Here is a 21758-nt window from a genome sequence, read left to right as displayed (position 1 = left end):
GGGAAGGCGAGAAGGGAAGGGGGGACAGGTCTTCACAAATTTCGCCAATGTACTTTTTGGTCTCTTTTTACTGCATTTAAACCTTCGCCATGAAAAAGCATCTCTGTGTGGAGCTCTGAGTTGGGTGGCTGGGAGGCTTTGGCTTTGGAATGCTCACACTTCAGACGTGACAGACGTTGTACAATGAATGGGCAGTCCCAGAGTTACGAGTTTCTCCCACATACCAAATACATTAAGTAGCAGTGGAGTGCTTGGAAGAGCTTTGGCACGGGGCCACGCTATAACAGGAACTTGCTTGGCAAAGAGCTGCTTTAAGCACATTTGCTGTGTGCATATTTGTAGCCATTTCTTTCCCTTTTACCCCCTTTGAAACTGACATGGGTGGGCCAGTTTTTTAAGGATGTCCACCACCGAACAAAATGCAAAAGCCAGACCTTCTAGAATTTGCTACAGGGGCTCTGGCCACAAGAGCTGCTGATTCTCCCCCTGCTCGTGCCAACATGCATTACGTGGGTCCATACCACATGCGATTCTCGTTTGTGGTGGGCTGAGACTTAAAATATTATATTAGCATTATCACTGGAGATTAAATCCAAACCAGGGAGGAGGTAAATATCTTTTGCTTTATCACAAAACACGAAGTCAGGTATGTTCGGCTTTTGTGGGACAAACGGAGGGACCTAGGACACTGATCAAGTAGTCCAATGGTAGCAGTTAACCATTAAAAAAATGTCAAACATAACTGAGAAGGAGATTTATTTTCCAGTTTGTTAACAGCAGAAAAGGCAGACCTTCAGTCAGGAGGATAATGCTTGCTATTAAAACGTAACTGATGAATGCTACAAAAAGAGTATTTGTCATCAAACAATACTTCCATTGTAAAACAATTCCAACCTATGCATGAAAGATTCCAAACGCTAGTACAGCATTCAATTTGATACTGGAGTTTTATCATATTATTTCATGCGAAGAAGAATTATATACTCAATCTGTCTGACAGCTTTGCATATAAAGAACAGTTTCTGCATGACAAATGTGGTGAGCTTATTAAGTTACCAATATACTGCCAAGCCATATTGTCTCAGCGACAGCAGACCCAAAATATTTTCAAATGATTTTTTAGAAGGGCAATGCGGGAAAGCTTGAACAACCACATTCTGACTTTAATAAAAGTCACAATTGCAGGAGCATTTACCTTATATCTAATTAGAACAAATCATCCATAAGCCTCATTTAGCCCATATTTAGTCTGTCAGAGACTTTTATTTTTTAAGATAGTTGGAAATATTAGTTTTTGATTTATCATCTGCTACCTCACAGCTGCAGAAAACAACAAAAGCAAAACACTATTACTGTGGATATAAAAACAGACCGCTTTTTCTTTCTTAAAAAATATAGAGACGAGAGCGTCCTTACAAACTTTTTTGTATGATGGGTGGAAACAAACTGCTAAATAATGCAAAAGATTACTTTAAGAAAATATTTAATCAAAATTAGGAATAGAAAATAATTCCAAGCAGACTAGCCTCCTAATTTTCTCATGCGCTTGAAGACATCGTTACTTTCAATCATGGAATGAATGAGAACCACTAAATTATATTTGCATTGCAAACGGGAATTGTGAAAAGCTTGGATCATAATCATGCTAATAAAAACAAAAGGATATGAAACAAAGACTCTACTCCGTATTATTAATGAGGACACTGGGAAGGAGCACATGCTAGATGTCGGGTACTGTGTTCAGCATTTTTGACAAAACTGTTTTTATTTTCATTCTTAAAATAACGCTGTAATATAGTCCCATTGCACAGATGAGGAAAATAAGACACAGAAGTGTCCAACTGGCTCAAGGTCATGGGGCTAGATATAAATCCAGGTCTTCCTGATGAAGCACTAAGCTCTTGACTGCCCTTTCATCCTATTTCCTTGCTCCACTGGATTGGGGGTGGTTTTCCTCACATAAAAGAAAACTAAACAGGGTTGTCAGACTAGCCTATGAAGAGCTGTCAGCTATATCAAAGATCATAGTCTAGTTACACCAAAATAACAAAGGCAACTGCACCGCTCTGTTCTTATCGACGACTATGCGATGGGGACACAACTTAGGCATATGCCTCACTCTGTGTTGACTATTTCAAGAGTCACACACCCCATTTAGAGGGAAAAGTGCCAACAGGGACTTTTGCTAACAAGGACTATTGCTAAATTGCCTTAAGTGTAGCTTCATTACAAATTTAAGAGTTAAGTTTTCCAATAGACTGAAAGTAGTTTTGTTTTGTTTCGATTGCCCTTCCTCCAAAATGGTCTAGAGTTAGAGAAGAATGAGTGTGTGAGTGCATGGAGCATAATTTTTTTAAATGTATATTTTCTATGGAGCCCCATGACTTTTTTAAGTCACTTACCCTGCACTCAACGTTACTGTGCTCTATTGCAACTGTTTCCTAATTGGGCAAAAAAACCCCAAGAGAGTCCTGGATGCCAATGGCCACTGACTATCTCCCCTTCAGTCATAAGAATAAAGGAAATCATCTATCAGATAGTGTCATTCCATAACAGTGGCAAACAACTGACTTAAAGATACACTAAGTAACAGTTTGGGAGTTCCCCAGACTATTTTCCTTCCTTTCTCTCAGATACAAACATAGTATATGCAAACACTACTATACACATACATTATATCCTCACACACATAAACAAATTTTTCTAAAGAATTTATTTATTTCTGTTGAGAGAGAGCCCTCACGCATGAGCAGAGGGAGGGGAAGAGGGAGAGAGAATTTCAAGCAGATTCCAGGCTGAGTACGGAGCCTGACACGGGGCTCTATCCCCCAATGTTGAGAATATGGCCTGACCCAAGATTAAGAGATGGATGTTTAACTGTCTGAGCCACCCAGGCATTCCCACATATACTAATTTAAGAGGATAACAACCAAATGGGGAAAAAGAAAAAGTATATGGTCATTCAGTAAAAAGTTAGGTTCTCCTATTACTAAAATGTTTCAATATCTATTTTCTGTTACTGAAAATTTTCCATGTTTTAGAGAGTAGTTGGGAAAATAATAGTAAGCAAAATCATATGCTAGTCTATAAGGGCATGAGGTCATCCTAGAACAATGTCATTATTTAATTATACTTTGAGTTCTCATTTCAAAGTCAGCCTGCTAATGATTGCAGGAATGTGCAACATAAAAACAACATCATTATTTTTTTTTTTAGTGCTATCAATGATGTATTTGGAAAATATGTTTTTGTACTCACAAGAAATAGGGTACCAGATCTGTCTCATCCTTGTTTTATTTATTCAATATTAATTGGAAAAAACATTTATGGCACACCAACTGTGTGCAGGGTGAATGTACAAAGAGAACATATAACTGGATGTTTCAGATACTCGTTTAAAGCATTTAGAACTGAAGAAGGCATTGCCATCACAATCAGTGTTGGAACATTCATGACCAGGCAAGTTTTCCTTGGTGCCCCTGAGCTAATTAGACATTACATTCAGGTCAGCTTTCATTCTTGGAAAGATATTCACTTTTAAAATAAAGTATGTTTCTCAGTTAATGTTCCTAAGTATTTGAGAAATGTTCCTAAGTATTTGAGAAATACACGCGCAGAACAGACTAGAAAACACGTTCTATTTGTGGATAAAGACAGAAGGGAAAGAGCAAAAGCAGTTGAATGCTCATAACTGGTTCTTGTTTTGTCCCCAAATATATCATTTCCTTTCTACCTTGCCATTGGTCTTTGCTTATTCTGATATTTACTGGTATGGGATAAAAAATTTATTGAACTTGGGGCCCCTGGGTGGCTCAGCTGGTTAACTGGGCCTTAACTATCTTCGGCTCAGGTCATATCCCAGGGTCTTGGGATGGAGCCCTGCATTGGGCTCCCTGCTCTGTGGGGAGTCTGCTTCTCCCTTTCCCCCTCCCTTTGATGGCTCTCTTTCTCTCTGCCAAATAAATAAATAAATAAAATCTTTAAAAAAATTATTAAACCTAAAAGAGAGAAATCAGATAGTGTTTTAGGAGCTGAGTTGAATAAAGTGAAACAAAAGTGACTAATCAAAGCCGAATGACCATAAGTACTTTACCACAAACATAGATGTACTTAAGTCCTTTTATCAGTTACAAGGCAGCAAGCAACCATTGGACAGCTCTGGAGAAGAAGACACAGTACAAGGTGCTTGGCAGGGGTTCTGATAACCAGGTATTCCCCAAGAATTCACAGTCCAGTTTGAGAGGCAGACATATTCTGTAACTGAAGGCAAGAGGCAATACACAGCAGAAGCTCTAATGGATGAACAAGCTGATTTCAGAAGGAACACAGGAGAGATACAGCACTTGAGGTAAACACACACACACACACACACACACACACACACACACACACACAGGAACCATTCGGGGTTTGACTACCAGGTAAGCTTTGCCATTTCAAATGACTCAAATCAATACTATGGAAAAGACCCTTTCAATTTTGGAACAAAACTTGTGATTTGAAGGGCAGTTCAGATGTTCCTCATGGGTAAAGGTCTATGGAAATCAGGTCAGTTAACCACATGAGGCTGAGGAGTCTGAGAGCCACTTTCGAGATAGATCACAGAACAAGGACTCTCGAGTTTGGTTCCCTACAAATGAAATCCGAGATGAGGATGGGTAAGATTTATTAAAGAAGTGTTCCCAGTATAAACTGGTAAGGACTTTGTCTGGGGCAGGGGGCAGGAGGAGCATAACAGGAATGGGGAAAAAGCCAGGCAAGAGTAGTTTTTCTAGTGGAGTGCTACAGAGGGTAGCTTCAGTTTGATCCCACTGGGGAACTACAGGCTGCAAGTTGCATGTCAGAGTTTATCCCAACCTAAGGCAAAGGAGCTGGGCTTTGCTACACACCAGAGTAGGCATGAACTCTTCGGCACCTCAGCACTCCAGCAGCCCAAGAACAATCCTCTGAAGAAAGTCCCAAGTTCTTCGCCAGCACAAGCAGAGCATCCAGAGACTAGGAGTGCAAGCTCAGAAATGGTCAAAGAAAGTCAAGGAGGTAACAGTGCCAACAATGGGTCGCACAGATTGATGAAAAGTGGACGAGGATGTTCCTTACCTAACCGCCATACCCCTATTTTGCAGGGAGGTCAATTCTTTGACCACACCCTCCTAGGACAGATCCTGCCAATGCCCTTGTCCCCACACTCGCAAAAACATGCCAAGACAGTCCCCAAATCAGTGCATTCATCTAATGCTACAATTAGAGCACGTAGGAAGGGAAGAACACTACTGGCTGTGAAATTCATATGTCTGCAAAGCAATTTCATCCCAGTGGCAGAAGCAATTCAATCACCACCCCAGTGCTGCAGATTTAATAGCTTAATTTTCTATGGACTGACAACGTCCATCCTAACAAGCCCCTTGCGGAATGCCTCAGGACAAGGCTGCGCAACACATCATTTGGTGCTGCATGCTTACCTAATTATTCCTCCTCTAGAAGCATTTCACGGGGTGGGCACGGAAGAATGAGTTAGCAGGGGGAACTTAGGCACTGCTTCAATATTTAGAGAACATAAGGTATTATTATAGGATTAATAAGCAAGGCTAGTTCAGCAATAGGGAAGGCTGCCAAGGGAGGGTGTGGAATTGCTATCACTGGAGATAATGAAGGCTGAGAATAGATACCCACCCAGAATGGATTTTATAGACAATAAAAATCCATCCCACTATTCTAGAACAGGGGACGCACTCTGTGCTTCACTGTAGGACCCTTCCAGCCCAAATGATTTCATATATTAGCTAGAGCAGTTTAGCTTAAAATATTAGTTATTAAGTATTACTTATTCCAAAATGTATCCAGTACAGGGGTGGTTGAGGGACAGCCGTCACTGGAATTATAAACCACACTAGCACCTGTAAACAAACACCCACTCTGAAAACAGGACAATGAGAATCCAGGAAGGCAGATTTGTCCAGTAGAGAAATAGGGACCAAAATACCACACAGCGGTGTACTTGAACATCAGCTATACTGGACCCGAATAAGCAACAGTCGTACGTGTTGCGAAGGTTCACACACTGCTTGATGTGTATGGTGTGGAGACGGTGAGTGCTGAAAGCCTGGTCTGCTCTGACGGTTGTGTCTAGAGACGTCATCGAGGATGATGTGAGTTTCAGAAATATCAGAATAGCTACACAGGGTGGGTCATTCTAGAAGTCGGAGGAACGAATACACTTTTAAATCATCCTGGGAATGTGACAAGGAGTTCCGATTTTCCAGATCCAATCACAGTTTCTTTAGGTCAGAACAAAATTTTTAACATTTCCATGACAGAGTAGAGGACCAGCTCATCAGTCAGATGCTGGATCTGTGGTTCATGAGGCCTTATGCCTGCTCAAGGAACGGCACACAGAAACACTTGATTTTCTTTGAATTAGTGAATGGAGACAATGATAAATCTGTCTAGTCAACACAGTCCAGGGGCCTCTGGAGATATGCAGGGCAGAGGTAAGAGATCTCTCTAAATCTTGCCCAGTTTTATATGATGCTATTTTATGAATCAATTCTTAATACATTATTTCTTTTGGTTTCTTTTTTTTTTTTTCTTTTCATTTAATTCTAAGTCCTTTAATAAACCCTCTTGCTGGGGAACTAATTTGTGGCTTTCACTTTCATTTGACATGGGTCACATATTGACTCTAGAATTTGCCATGATTTTCAAATTTTAGATTCTGATATTAGAGCAACACCATAAATTACTGGGACCTCTTAACCACCTGCCCTTCCAAATTTTAATTATACCATGAGCTCTGGAGAATTGTATATACATCTTAAAGCCCATATGCTTGCCCTTGTACATCGTTCATAAAGATGTGGTTTCACGGTCCTGAAACCAGAAAGGGTTCTCTTCAAAAACCTGGAGAAGTTTTAATTGAATTATAAACAGAAAATACATATATATAATATGTTGTGGAATTAGAAACCAAAAACACCTATGTTACCTATATACTGGCAGTGAATAATTTACTTTTCAGAATAATGTAATAATACTGATTTGAATTTCAGAAAATTGATAAAATCACAAACCTAGTATACATTTAATAAAGGTACCCAGAATGCTAAACTTTAGCCGAAAATGAGTATTTTGAGATCTGAATGGTCTTAGATTTTTAAAAAAACATTTACTCAGTGTCTGTTATGTGCAAAATACTATATCAGGAACTAATGATATAGTAGTGAATTGAAGACTATCCTCATCTTGAAAGTGGGACTTTTGTATTAGTGAGGAATGAAGACTAATCAAATAATCCTGTAAGGAAATGTGAACTTGACATTGTGACAAGGAAGCAGTGCTTTGAGCATCTACTCAGGAGCATCTGACCCAGGCAAGGAGGTCAGGGAAGGCTTGTATGAAGAACGGAGGACTGAACTGAGATGAGAACGACAAACAAAAGCTCACGTAGTGAGGAAAGAAGACAGTACTTTTGAGGCCATGGGGCTGCCAACAAACTTAACCTAGAGGCTGGGAGAAATAAGGACGTATTCCAGAGTTCTTAAGTCATTAACTGTGGTTATGTGATCTGTGGAAAGCAACAGATCAACCCTAATTCTGGGATGAAGAATTGGGTGGTAGGGAATGATGGAACTTAAAAGGAATCGTGTAATACTATCTATACATTTGTTTAACCTTGTAAGCGTAATTTTTTCATTTCAGCTTGTACACATTTATGATGAACAGACACCTAGCACTTCTAACAAATAATCACCACTTCATCGTTCTTAAAGACTTTTCATTTCAACCTTCATTCGTGCCCACTGTCACATACTCCTCATTTCAATGGAAAATTTGCTCATTTTTTAAGTCTAACAGACAATAGCCAAAGATTTTATAGTATGGCGAAACCATGTGAATGTGCTATATTGTTTGCATGGAGGGGAACTCTGAAAAGAGTTGAAGGGCGTTACACTGTATGGAGCCATTAGCAAGACACACTGATGTTATGAGAGACTAAACCAGAGTAGGCCCCATTAAGTTAGCACACTGCTAAATGATGCCATTTTCTTTTCTTCTTTGGTCACGAATAATCATTTATTGATAAAGGAAGAAGGAAAACACCTGACAACTAAGATGCAGGGACTGATATTGCATTTCTCTTATCCTCTAAAAAGCACTCCTTATGACCCGGCAATTGCACTACTGAGTATTTACCCAAAAGATACAGATGTAGTGAAAAGAAGGGCCATATGCACCTCAATGTTCACAGCAGCCATGGCCAGAGTCGCCAAACTCTGGAAAGAGCCGAGATGTCCTTTAACAGATGAATGGATAAAGAAGATGTGGTTGGTTCATAAACACAATGGAATATTACTCAGCCATCAGAAAGGATGAATACCCAACCTTTGCATTAACATGGATGGGACTGGAGGAGATTATGCTGAGTGAAATAAGTCAAGCAGAGAGAATCAATTATCATATGGTTTCACTTACTTGTGGAGCATAAGGAATAGCATGGAGGACATGAAGAGAAGGAAGGGAAAAATGAAGGAGGGGAGAATCAGAGGGGAAGATGAACCACGACGATGGACTCTGGGAATCAAACTGAGGGTTTCAGAGGGGAGAGGGCTGGGGAATGAGTGATCCCAGTGATGGGTATTAAAGAGGGCACAGATAGCATGGAGCACTGGTTATTACATGTAAACAATGAAATGGAACATTGCATCAAAAATTAATGACATACTGTATGATGACTAGCATAACATAATAAAAAATAATAATTTAAAAAGGAAAATATATGAATATCAACAACAAAAAATAAATATATAAAAAGCACTCTGAAGTGATGAATAGTGGTTCTTTGGTGCTAATTGGTTCTGCTTCTCTAGAGAAGCCTGGCTAATACAGGATGAATTCACTCAGGAGTAACATGATCCAAACTGCCTTGTAGAAAGATGAATTTGGTGTCAATGAGGATGTTAGAATCAAAAGGAAAGTCTGGAATTCAGAGAGACTTCTCAGAAGAATACTATAATCCCAGTAGTACATTATGAAGGCTTAATCTACAGCTGTTGCAAAGCTAATGAAGTTTGGATGGAAAGGTAATTCAGAAATATAACTGTCACACCTCATAGTACTACCCAGGTGGCCCAGTTAAATGAATAAAAGCAAACTCCACAGGTTTCAAGAGTGCAGAAGAGAAATGTAATAATACTTTAAGGACACAAGAGCTCAGGCAAACTGGTAATGGAGTTTTGATACCTTAATTAAGGTAAACATTCTATTAAAATATATGCAATGGCCAATATTCAAGGGTTTTGTTGTTGTTATGTTCATGATAATGATAATGATAATTTTATGTAGTTCAAACCATAAGCAACTAATATGTGAGAAGGACACCCATGATTTGGACCAATATACCCAGTTGTGTGAATTCTTTGTACTTTTTTTTTAACACTTAATGTGTCAGTAGTTTTCTTTCACCTGAATCTTACTTTGACTTTTTTTTTAAAAGATTTTATTTATTTATTTGATAGAGATCACAAGAAGGCAGAGCAGCAGGCAGAGAGAGAGAGGGAAGCAGGCTCCCCGGCGAGCAGAGAGCCCAATGCGGGGCTCAATCCCAGGACCCTGAGATCATGACCTGAGCCGAAGGCAGAGGTTTTAACCCACTGAGCCACCCAGGTGCCCCTTACTTTGACTTTTGATGATGATATTATTATATTTAACTTTTTGGGTAATACATTAACATGTTTTTTAAATAAATACAAAAAGGAATGGCAATGAAATCTCTTCTTACTACTCCTCAGCTCACCCACCCCCTGACACCCATGAGCACCTTCCTGTGTCTCCTATACAAATTTCTTTGTGTGTTTACTAGTTTCAATAAACAAGCAAAAAAATAGAATCTTATTCACCCCCCTCCATACAAACACCACTTTTTTTTTTTTCCACAAAAGGAAATATAAAGTACAAATTGTTCTACACTTTGCTTTTCTCCACCTAACAAAATATCTTGGAGATGTTACCAAATTAATACATAGAATGCTTCCCAATTATTGTCTGTAGCCGCACAGTGTTCCATTATATGGACAGGCCATAGTTTATTCAACATGCCCCTACGATGAATGTTTGAGTTGTTCACAAAATGCTGTTATTAAAAGCCATGTTGTAATCCATAATTATGGGCACATGTCCTTTCACCTGTGTGCAAGGGATCTAGAGGTGTGGCATACATCCTCATAACTTGGGGTCCAGTTTTCATAACAGAAAAGAAATGAAAGTAGAAGAAAAATAATAACCGATTTTTTAAAAAAGGAAAGAAAAAGAAGGAAATAATGGAATAAAGGCAGGCAGACTAGGACAGGGGAAAAGAAGGAAGGAATGCAAAATGAGGAAAAGAAAAGGAGAAAAAAATTGAGAGGGAAAAGCTCTTGACCTCTGGGAGATGGTGTGAGGGAAGTGATTAAACTGTAGGTCAGGGGTGGAGGGCGTCAGGAGAGGGCACGTGGGAATCGCAGGGAGCTTTATCAATGCTGGCAGAACATAACAAGGAAGTGACTCTTCCTGTCCAAATAATCCTACCCACTACAGTGACACAGGAGAGAGAAGTTTCGAAGTTAAAAATACAGCACACAGAGGCCGACATCTCTGAACAGAGCCCAGGACATGGCCATTCCAGGTTATCTGGCGAGTGAGTCACAGAGGGAAGCCACACGTTTTGAAAAAGAACCAACTATGTATAAAGACCTGGTGCCTGAGGGAAACGTAAACCTTATCAGTCAAAACCGTGCATCATCTATAAATAGTTACAAGGCCTTAACTATAAGAAGCTTAGAAGAGCCCTGCAAATTGAAAGGGACAGACAAGGGATCCAAGAAGGAAAGAAGAATCCAGACCAGACCAGAATGCTGTGCCTCCCTACTCTGCCACAGTGACTGATGGTTCCAACTGGGTCCCTCCTGAGGAAAATGAAAGGTTGAAGTCAGTGTTCATGACTTACTTCTAATGTGCACTTAAGTCCACCACATAGTAAAATCTATGTTATTCCCACTCTACTGAGCTTTTTTGTCCTCTTAATAAAGTCCAAAGTTAAAAATAAAAACAAAAATTTAGAAAGAAAAACCTCTGAATCTTGTGAAAGGTAGTGATTTATCTTGCAGTGAATTTATTCCCACGTGGAGTGGGCGAATCCAAGGAAACAGGCCCCATTTCAGAGCCCTGTTTGAACAAGGGTAATACCTGACTGGGTGCGTCTGTTTACTGGCTTCACTAGTGTTTTCCAAAAATGCCTACAACTGCATAATGTCTGAAAAAACTTCTTTTATACCTGAAATTGTTGCTATGCTTAAATGCAAGTCATGGGGGAAATGATAAAAAAGGGTGTGAATGATTATTAAAAGATATTAAATAGGGGACGCCTGGGTGGCTCAGATGGTTAAGCCACTGCCTTTGGCTCAGGTCATGATCCCAGGGCTCTGGGATCTAGTCCCACATCAGGCTCCTTGCTCAGCAGGGAGCCTGCTTCTCTCTCTGCCTCTGCCTGCCACTCTGCCTGCCTGTGCGTGCTCTCTCATTCTCTCTCTCTCTCGTTCTCTCTGACAAATAAATAAATAAATAAAATCTTTTAAAAAAAGATATTAAATAGGTGATTTTTAAATATTTTATCTAGAACTTATCTACATAAGAATGGGCATGCTTCAGAAGAGAAGGGAGGAAGAAAAGAGCCAAGAACACAATAGATATGTTACAAATGGCCTCTGACTTTTGTTTCTTTCGACCGTTAATTTTACCCAACATACTGGAGCTAAATATGCATTTTAGGTCATGTAAAGATCAGTTAATACACTTGATCTTAGCCAAAAGGCCGAGAAGTGTTTAGGTCACATAAAGTGCAGGATAATGTAAATAATGTAGAGACTGAAATCATAGCATTTCCTACGTTCCACTTACCCTAGTCACAAGTTGAAAGTTACCAACACTGCTCTGTCCCCAAATCCAAAAGATTAAAGGAAAAATATGAGCTAGTGGACATCTTTGGTTCTTGGTTTGTTTTTATTTTTTTTAATCTGATAATTAGAGATAACTCCGCAATTATTATAAATTCTACCGTGTTATGTGCTCCTGTGACAAAAATCAACTTTGTATGAGGAAAACAGACTGAACTGTATCTCCATTTTTATTTGGAAAAAATAATCTGGATATAAACAAGACTTCTATCCTCATGACAATCACTGATGTATGTAGGACATCTGATATTAAGGCAGTATCCTCGCAAATGGAGATTTTACAAGTGACATTCTGTCCAAGCCTCATTCCTTCTTGACTTGCTCGTCGACATTAACAGCACCAACTTCTTCTCAGTTCCAAAGGATGAGGCTAGAATAGGGTGTTCTCCATGGCGATGCCAAGTCCAGCTCTTGGTACAACGTATGCACTTCCACAAGAAGCGTCAAAAACATAATCTTCAAACAATGGACGTCTCCAGAGTTCTAAGCATCCCCACAAATTCCCTACGCTATTCATTTAATGGCAAAGGGGTGCTATTGTATTAAAGTAAGTAGCTAAAGAGCTTACGGCAATCATTTATATAAGGCTCACAGAAATTAATTCCAAGGAGCTATCTATAAATCCTTTGCATACAGTGGGGTTTCCTTACATGACGCATTTCCTTAAATAGAAAAACCAGTAGCTAGAGTGCAGTCATTGTGTCCTCTACATATGAAAAATCATTAGCACAGCAACCAACCTCATCTAAACTAGGTAGTTTAAGAGAATTGTAGTCAAGAATAACAAGACTAAGATTTTCTATTCAATAAAGTGGACTCCTTCTATTCACCAGGTCTATCCGAATGTTAAAGAATTAACTTTCTAATCATGTCTATGACATGTGGAGACTTAAATTAGGTGATAAAGGTTCCAGAACGTTACTGCTTTTTAAAGGATCCCAAGTGATTATACCTTAATTAGAATTCATATATTCTTATGTAAATAAAGAAAAACTGAGTAAATTAAAAGCAAAGAAATAGAAAACATTTTCACTAGATTAGAAACTTTTTAACTTCTCATCTCCTTAGTGCTTTGTATGATGCCTGGTTCTTGGTGCAAATACAGTAAATGCTGGTTGACCCCAAAAATGAAAGAGGTAGGGAAAAAAAGGAAAGGAAGGAGGAAAAAATAGAAAAGAAGAGAAAAGAACTCTTCACAAGGGGAGTGTCCCATAGAAAATTCTAGAAAACTCTAACCATCGTGCCTGGAGATATCACTGTTAATTATCTTTCCACTTATTCATCATGTGTTCCGGGGCACTCTTTGTCATTATAGCTACTATTGGAATCTTTTATAATGTCTAATTTCTAAACATCAATAAAAAAGGCAAATAAAACAACATATTAAGCAGTTTTTCTTCTTAAAAGGAAAACGCTCAGAACCACTAAGCACTACTGAGTAAAGGGGCATAGCAGTCAGAAGAGAAGGGACAAATGATAGGCTACAGGGTTTGTAACCCGAAGCTGAACACCTCTAGCCAGCTTGGTGGCTTTGACCCTCATAAATGTATAAATGGCTTTCATTTTGAGTCATGTAACTGATTATTTGTATCCACGATGATCTGCTATTTAAAAGGCAGGATGCATATGGAGCACTGATGTTGCAATACAATTTGCGTTCATCTTACATAATACATCAAGATGACTCTAGCATTTCACAGTCAACCGTAAGAAGGAAAAAAATGCATGTTGACATATTTCCAATTTGCGTCTTCACTTACAAGGGATAAAAAGCTGTACACACCAGCAACATGTAACAAGTAGAGAAAGCTCACAACCCGGAAGTCATACCTTATTTCACCACTTAGAAACAACTTCTGAAAATTATAAAATCCAGACACACAAAATGCACCATAATTCAAAATCTTCCTGTGGTCACGTTATCATCACACTTTCATATTGTTTCCCATATACATCTGTCAAAATTTTAACTTTGAGGTAAATGACAGGGTTTATCATTTGTTAAGGGGGAAACAGTAAAAAATCTCTCTTGTTATTTTATTTTATTATACAACAGATAATAATGTAAAATAATTATTTTTAATTCCTAAGGAAGTTCTGAGGATCATATATTTCAATGAAAGGGGCTACTATATCATAAAAATTGGGGGACCATTTGTCTGATACAGTAAAATGCTTAACGCAAAGGGAGTATTTGGAGGCTGTTTAGGTTGTAAAGAAGGAAAAGCTCTAGGGAATTCTGTCTTCAGAGTCCTCCCCATGACATAAAGAGAAGATCATTTGGTACCAGAACTGCTAAGTCTTTTAAATCTTAACTCAATCGATTCCTCAAAACTTCCTGGTACCGTAGCTCAAAAGACAAAGCTCAAAGACTTTCCCGAGATCTTGGAAATAAAAACACTGGAGACAAGATCCATATTCTATCCTCTCTTTCTTCAAAGTCTATTCTTTTCAGTATGCCACATTCTATTTGCCTCACCTTTCTGGGAAAGAGTATTTTAATCTGGCATTTCAGTATCTCTTAGTAGCTTTCCCTTAAAAAAACAAAACAAAACAAAAAAAACTGCATTTATTCAAACTTTTAATTCACAACTAAAAACAATATCCTTTCTCCAATGCATTTCCATCAACTCCAAGTTGCCTGAATAGCAAAGCCACGACATTGCTAGTAAGTAGCTAACGTAAAATAGAAAATCAACCTGCTTCATTTTCTATTTTGTGTTATTCTTTCAAAAATATTTCTCTGTAAGTGAATAAAATTCCCTCTGATTATTTTTTTCAGGGATTAAGCATCTCCAACTGATGCATGGTCTATCTGCAAAATTTTCTCTGTGACAGCATAAAGGCCTCTATTTATATGCCTTAGAATGTTTCTTTTTTTTTTTTTTAAGATTTTATTTATTTATTTGACAGACAGAGATCACAAGTAGGCAGAGAGGCAGGCAGAGAAAGAGGAAGGGAAGCAGGCTCCCCGCCGAGCAGAGAGCCCGACGCGGGGCTCGATCCCAGGACCCTGGGATCATGACCCGAGCCGAAGGCAGAGGTTTTAACCCACTGAGCCACCCAGGCGCCCCCTATGCCTTAGAATGTTTCTAAGAAGGAAGATTATCCAGTTTATTAAACAATGAATGGCTTCTTTCACCTTTGGAGAGAACTTTTTTTTTTTTTTCTATGAAATTCACTGAGACCATTTGCAAGGAGTTTGGTTTCTAAGAGTTAAAATAAAACCAGGCATTCTGAACCTTTCAGAGATCCAATTTATAAAATCTCCTATTTTGTAGAACTTCTGCTCCTTCCCATCTAGTCAACCGTGGTCTCATCGAAAAGTAACCCAGCATCTTGTGCAAAGGTGATCTAGATAGATGCCTGGCGGTCTCCCATGAAGAAGGACAATCCATGGACTTAGAGGAAAGGTCTTGATGAAATAAGTCGGTTCTTCCTTTTACAGAGTGGGGACAGAAAGTTCAGAAAGCTCAGAAAGGCTGACTGACTTGAGTATGATCTCTAAGACTGTTCTGGTCGGTACCAGGTTTAAAGCCTGAAATCTGAGGCTCTAGAATCTCAAAACAGATTTTTTTTTAAATTTTTTATTTTTACCATGGGCTTGCCAGAATATTAGTACAGGGAAGTGAAGCAGACAGGGTTTTATGGGGAGAGGGCGTTAACTGGCCAAGTCATCACCTCCTCTACCTCCCTGACAGCATCTCTGTCTCTTTTCTTACAGAGTGCAACTAGTATAAGTCAAAGGAAAATTGAGCATAAGAACTAGTAAGCAGGGCTGAGCAGGCTCCCAGAACTCAAGAGGGGAAATATGACTCAAATGAGACCAAGAAGATATTCTCTTAGTAGTCAGTATATGAATTCCATTAAGGGAGAGATGTCTGCCTTTACTTTGAAGATCTTTCCCCAAACTCCATGGAATGCCCCCAACGAAGCAAGGGAAGGGTTTTGTGACTGTGTGTCACAGAGTCAACATGATGCCCGAATGTTAGGGATGGGCAGGGAGAATCCTCCCATAACCTACACACCTTTGTTCCAAATTATGGTGTCACATGCTCAGTTTAGCTTCTCAAACTTTTGGGATCTAGCCTCTGGCTTTACCCTTAACTTCCATACCTACCACCTACCCCTCAGCTCCCTTCAAGTCATGCTGAAATGTTTGTCATGACTCAAATACCTGCTGCTGGTCATGTCTCCTTGACTTTTTACAGGTTACGGTGCTGTCTCATTGCTTCTTGAACTAGCAATCCCACTTGTTCTTCAAAATTCAGTCTAAATATGGGTTCCTCTAGGGGATTTTCCCTGAATCTGATTTTTGATGCCCTTATGCTCTCCCAGCATTCTGTTCATGCTTCTATTATAGCGCTGATAAAAATGTAATGTAATCATTGATTTGCATATTTATTACTTACTATAAGCCTCTGGAGGTTTGGGATCTTGTCTCACTCAACTTTGTATCCCTGGCACGTAGCACACTATCTAGCCCACAGTTCACACCAGATAAATGATAAATGTGTGAATGAATTAATGAAATGCCAAAAGACAGAAGTTATCCCAAGACTGCCTACATTGGTTGTGACTTTGGGCAGATCACAAACTCTATCTGATCACCCAAATGTAATCGCTCAGAAGTAATTGTTAATCAGTGTCAGGGGACAACATACTTTATGGAAAGGAGCTCTAGGATTTGATGAGTTAAAACAATGAGGACTTTGCAGTTTGAGGGCTTTGAAAAAAGTGAGATATCAGCCTGCTGATACCTAAGGCCATCCACTTTTCTAATGCAGTATATGTGTCTCTTTCTCTATTACTAATGCTTACAGTACTCGGGGCAGGACCTGTGGCACCTTTATGTGATATCATTTCAACTTGCACCTGATGCCCAAGTGAATTCAGCTCCAATATTCCTAGTTCACAAGATTCCTGACCACCTATTTTATAAACCTAAGAAAAAGTTAACTCGATTAAGCCATGAGTGATGATTTTAAGCTGGGTACTGCATAAAAAGCAAATTTTTCTTTGAAACATAGTAAAGATACCAAATTGTTATGAAGGCCACAAATGCCTGGTTTTTCTAGTTGGATTGACAGGAACAGAAGAAAAAACAGGAAATTAATACCAAAGACATTCAGGACAATAGAAAAGTGTTTAACAGGATCCCACATGGGGTAATTTGATCTCTCCCATTATTATCTTGTATGAACCTACAAATCAGAACAGGAAAAGGAATTCTTGAAAAAAATTTAACTAAGATGAAATTAGATATTGCATTCATCACCGAAATTCAACTATAAAGAGGTTAAAGCTGCCCTGTAAACTCCAGATAAAAAGCTCATAACTCATTTCCACTGGAGGGTAATAAGACAAGCTGTCCTTTCCATGAGTGGATGGAACAAGTGTAGTCTTGTAGGAAGAAAACTGAAGGTGAGTAAAATATTCTTCTGCTAGCTCTGGAAGAACTATGTTGTTTAAGCGATGTGACACCACTGTATTCTTTGACCTTTTATAGTCCGTAGGGAGAAGTACTCCTTCCCACACATCTTCAGATTGCAAATATATAATCCCTTTCACGTTGTATAATGTGTTACATTTCTTCATTATTTTGTCTAGTTACCTTTATTTTCATGTATCTCTGTGGTATTTTAGTTATTTATTGATTCTTGTCTTTTCTTTGCAAAGAATAATAGCTTATATATGTCTCACCTCTGTAGCTTCTGAGTGGTTGCAAATTCATTATACATTCCTTAGCCTGTCATGCTAAGGATAGATTGAGACTTTCACTATAGATGAGTTAAAGCTCCTAGGTTCAGATAAAGACGAAAACCAGAGAAAGAGACCAAACAAAACTCATCACGCTATTACAGATCTGCTAAAGATTATCGCATTCAGGGCACATAATGAAATATAAGGGTAAAAAAAAGTTCAAATTTCTTTCATCAGATTGTGCTTGCTTTCTGAATATATCATCGTCCAGATCTATCCTAGCTTAGTTCTGTTAGCCGAAAACAAATTAGCAACTTATGTAAACCTTATAAACAAGAATTAACGTCACAGTATTCAAACTGGATAGGCTTTCTTTCAGACCTATCATATTCTGATCTAAGACTTTTTAGTATTGGACTGAGTTTCTTCTAAAGTCTTTTTATGTCTAAAAAAAAATTTGGGGGGAAAAAAAGTGAACTTTAAAGAATAAACTAAATCTGGTACATGAGTAAGGGAATGATAAAACTATAAAACTATACACCAAATTAGCCTTAGACAAATTTTATTTTGGTATGTTAATATAACCAGTATCTATTATTCATATTAGGATCACTAAAATTTCTACCGGTGAGTAATAATGGTATTAGTATTTTTCACTCATGCAACATATGTCTCTTGAGTGTATAGGAATTAAAGTTTAAGCAACACCAGCCACTTATGCAAGCTTCATTTCCAAGAAGCAGATAGTTCAGAATAGAAAATTTCACAAGTTCACAGTAACTATTAAATAGTGGAGCTCAAAATACAGTGGCCAGTAAAATGCGGTCCAGGGGCTGGCTACCTATTTTTATAAATATCAGGCTACACCTGTGGCCTTTGCGTAGGCATTATTTATGGCTGTTTTTACATTACAAGAGCAGAGCTGAGCGCAGTGGGAAGTCTATAACCATCAAATCCAAAGTTTTATCTAGTCCTTTACAGAAAAGTTGCCCCCTGGCGAAGGTGATAATAAGGACCACAACAAGTTCAGACAAAAGGACAAGACAGTGCATAAAAGGATTACCTCCTTCTTTACCAGGGAGGTATCATTTGAGATGAGCCTTGAATTAGGGGTGAGGATTTTGACCTACAGAATCACTGCAGGTAGCAATCTCAGTAAAAAAGAGTCAGCTGAAAGACATACACAAGATATATAGTTAAAATATCAATATATTATTGTACAGTTTGGTTAGATGAGGAGATACAGGTAGTAAAATCCAAACGGAAGTCATATTTCTATATCCAGCTCGTTCACCCCAACACAGACATACCAGGTGTTAATGGCTAAAGTCAGTAGTCATGACACCTTTTCTGAGGGGCGGTCACCTGTTCTTAAATAGTGTGAATACCACTCCTGGTTCTACATATCGAAACCTATGAGACCCAGCAAACACCATATTCAAAGGAAAGTCTACAGTGTAAAATCAATGTATGATAAATAATGACACAAAAGATACAGCGTTCTGCTCAATAAGCCAGAAAAAGAATATCAAAAAAAACCCAAAGGACCAACATACGATGTAGGAAAGTAAATTGATAGAAATTTATCAGTGATGGTGGCAGAGGTGGGGGAAGGGGAGCGCATTTATGCTGATCTATAGAAATATAAGTGTCCCTTGGACTCAGCAATTCTACTCCCCAAATTTGACTCCATGGACATGCTCCTACACATGAAGCAAAATATATTGACCAGTGTATTCACTGCAATGTTTGTATAATCAAAATTGGAAACAAACTTTCTGTTCACTAAATTTAGTGCCTAATGATACCTCATAATTCTCATATACTATAAAGTTGAGAAAATAATTACGTAGATCCACATGCTCTTACAAAAAAAAAATACTGATATTTGGTAGAGAAAGTAAGTTATTGAGCAATATCTATAGTCTTTCCACAATTTTCTTAAAAATTACACTTTTGGGACACCTGGGTGGCTCAGTTGATTAAGGTCTGATTCTTGATTTTGGCTCAGGTCATGGTCTCATGGTCTTGAGTTCAAGCCCTGCATCAGGGCTAGGTATAGAGCCTGCCTGGGATTCTCTCTCTACCTCTGCCCCTCCTACCCACTGCTCACATTTTCTCTCTCTCTTACAAAAAAAAATTTTTTATACACACACACACTTTTGGGAGACCTGGGTGGCTCAATCAGTTAAGCATCAGACTGTTGGTTTTGGCTCGGGTCATAAGCTCAAACCCCAAATGGAGCTCCACTCGCATGGGATCTGCTTGTCCCTCTTCTTTCCCCTCTGCCCCTCCCCCTGCTCTCTCTCAAATAAATAAATATTTTTTTAATTACATTTTTGCATATATGAGTAACTAAATGTGTGTGTGTGTGCGCATATGAAAGGGAGAAAGAAATATGATGATGAAGTTTAAAAGTATATAACAAAGTGTTAAGAATGGTTGACAATAAACAACCCAAAACAGTAAAAGCAATCTTGAATGAAAAGAACAAAGCTGGAGGCATCACAGTACCTGATTTCAAAATATACTGCAAAGCTATAGTAACCAAAGCACCATTGTTCTGTCATAAAAGCAGACATATAGACGGATGGCACAAAATTGAAAGCCCAGAAATAAATTTACCCATTTACGGTCAACTGATCTTTGACAAAAGTGCCCAGAACACACAATGGAGAAAGGACAGTCTCTTCAATAAATGGTGCTAGGGAAAATGGAAAATAGATCCTTACACCTCACAAGATATACATACACAAATCAAAAATGGATTGAAAACTGAAATTTAAGATCTGAAAATTATAATGCTACTAGTAGAAAATATAAGGAACAAACTTCCAGACATTGTTCTGGGCAGAGATTTTTTTTTTTATATATAATCCCAAAAACATATGCACAAATGCAAAAGTAGGAAGGTGGATTGCATCAAACTTTTAGCTTTTGCACAGCAACGAAAGCAACAGAGTGAAGAGGCAACTTACAGAATGGGAGAAAATTTTTGCAAATCAAATATCTGATAAGGGGTTAATATCTGAAATATATAAGAAACTCAAGCAACTCAAATAGCAAGTAAGTTTATTAAAAAATAGGCAAAGCACCTGAATAGATATTTATCGAAAGAAGACATGCATATGACCAACAGACATGTGAAAAAAGACCCAGCGTTATTAATCATCAAAGAGAGGCAAATCAAAACCACAGTGAGATATCACTTCAAGATAACCAGTAATGGTGAGGATGAGGATAAGAGGGAACTCTTGTACCTTGCTGGTGGGAATGCAAATTAGTATAGCCTCTATTGAAAACATATAGAGGTTCCTCAAAAAATTACAAATAGAACTCCTATGTGATCCAGCAATCACACTCCTTCTGGGTATATACCCAATGAATCAATCAATCAATTTTGTGTTTTGTATTTTTGTATTTAAAGTTTTTCTTTTTGAGTATAGTTGACACATAACGTTGCAATAGTTTCAGATGTACAACATAGTGATTTCACATCTCTATACATACATTCTATGCTTCGCTCACCACAAGTGCAGCTATCATCTGTCACCATACAACACCATCACAATATTACCAGTTGTGTCCCCTATGCTGTACCTTTCATTCCCATGACTTATTCATTCCATTTGCACTCCCATGTCCATTGCAGAATTATTCACAATAGCCACAAATGTCTGAGTGACCATAAACAGATGAACGGACAAAGAAAATAATGGTATATGTATATATACATATGTGTATATACATATATACGATGAAATATTATTCAGACTTTAAAAAGGAGGGAATTCTTTCATTTGCAACAACATGGATGAAACGGGAGGACATTATGCCAAGTGAAAGAAGCCGAATACTTACCTGAAGGATAAATCACTATATGATCTCATCTATGTGAAATCTAACAAAATCAAATTCCTAGAAACAACAAGTAGAATGGTGGTTTCTAGGGTTGGGAAGGAGATGGGCTGGGGAAAATAAAAAGATATTGGTCAAAAAGTATAAAGTTTGATTATGCAGGATAGATAAATTCTAGAGATCTCATGTACAGTATGGTGATGACTATTAATA

The 21758-nt window shown here is 38.3% G+C and overlaps 1 protein-coding gene and 1 pseudogene across 12 annotated transcripts in view; both read right to left on the bottom strand.

Annotated features, from left to right (window-relative positions):
- Window positions 1-21758, bottom strand: part of RBMS3 (RNA binding motif single stranded interacting protein 3) — a 691543-nt gene that overhangs the window by 634721 nt on the left and 35064 nt on the right. The window lies entirely within an intron of this gene.
- LOC116869848 lies at window positions 11693-11854 on the bottom strand (annotated as a pseudogene).

The sequence above is a fragment of the Lontra canadensis genome, unplaced genomic scaffold, assembly GCF_010015895.1.
Source record: "Lontra canadensis isolate GAN:19392208 unplaced genomic scaffold, GSC_riverotter_1.0 scaffold20, whole genome shotgun sequence".
Classification (NCBI taxonomy): Eukaryota; Metazoa; Chordata; class Mammalia; order Carnivora; family Mustelidae; genus Lontra; species Lontra canadensis.
The sequence above is the reverse complement of the archived record's forward strand: the minus strand, read 5'-3'. Positions and strand labels throughout refer to the sequence as shown.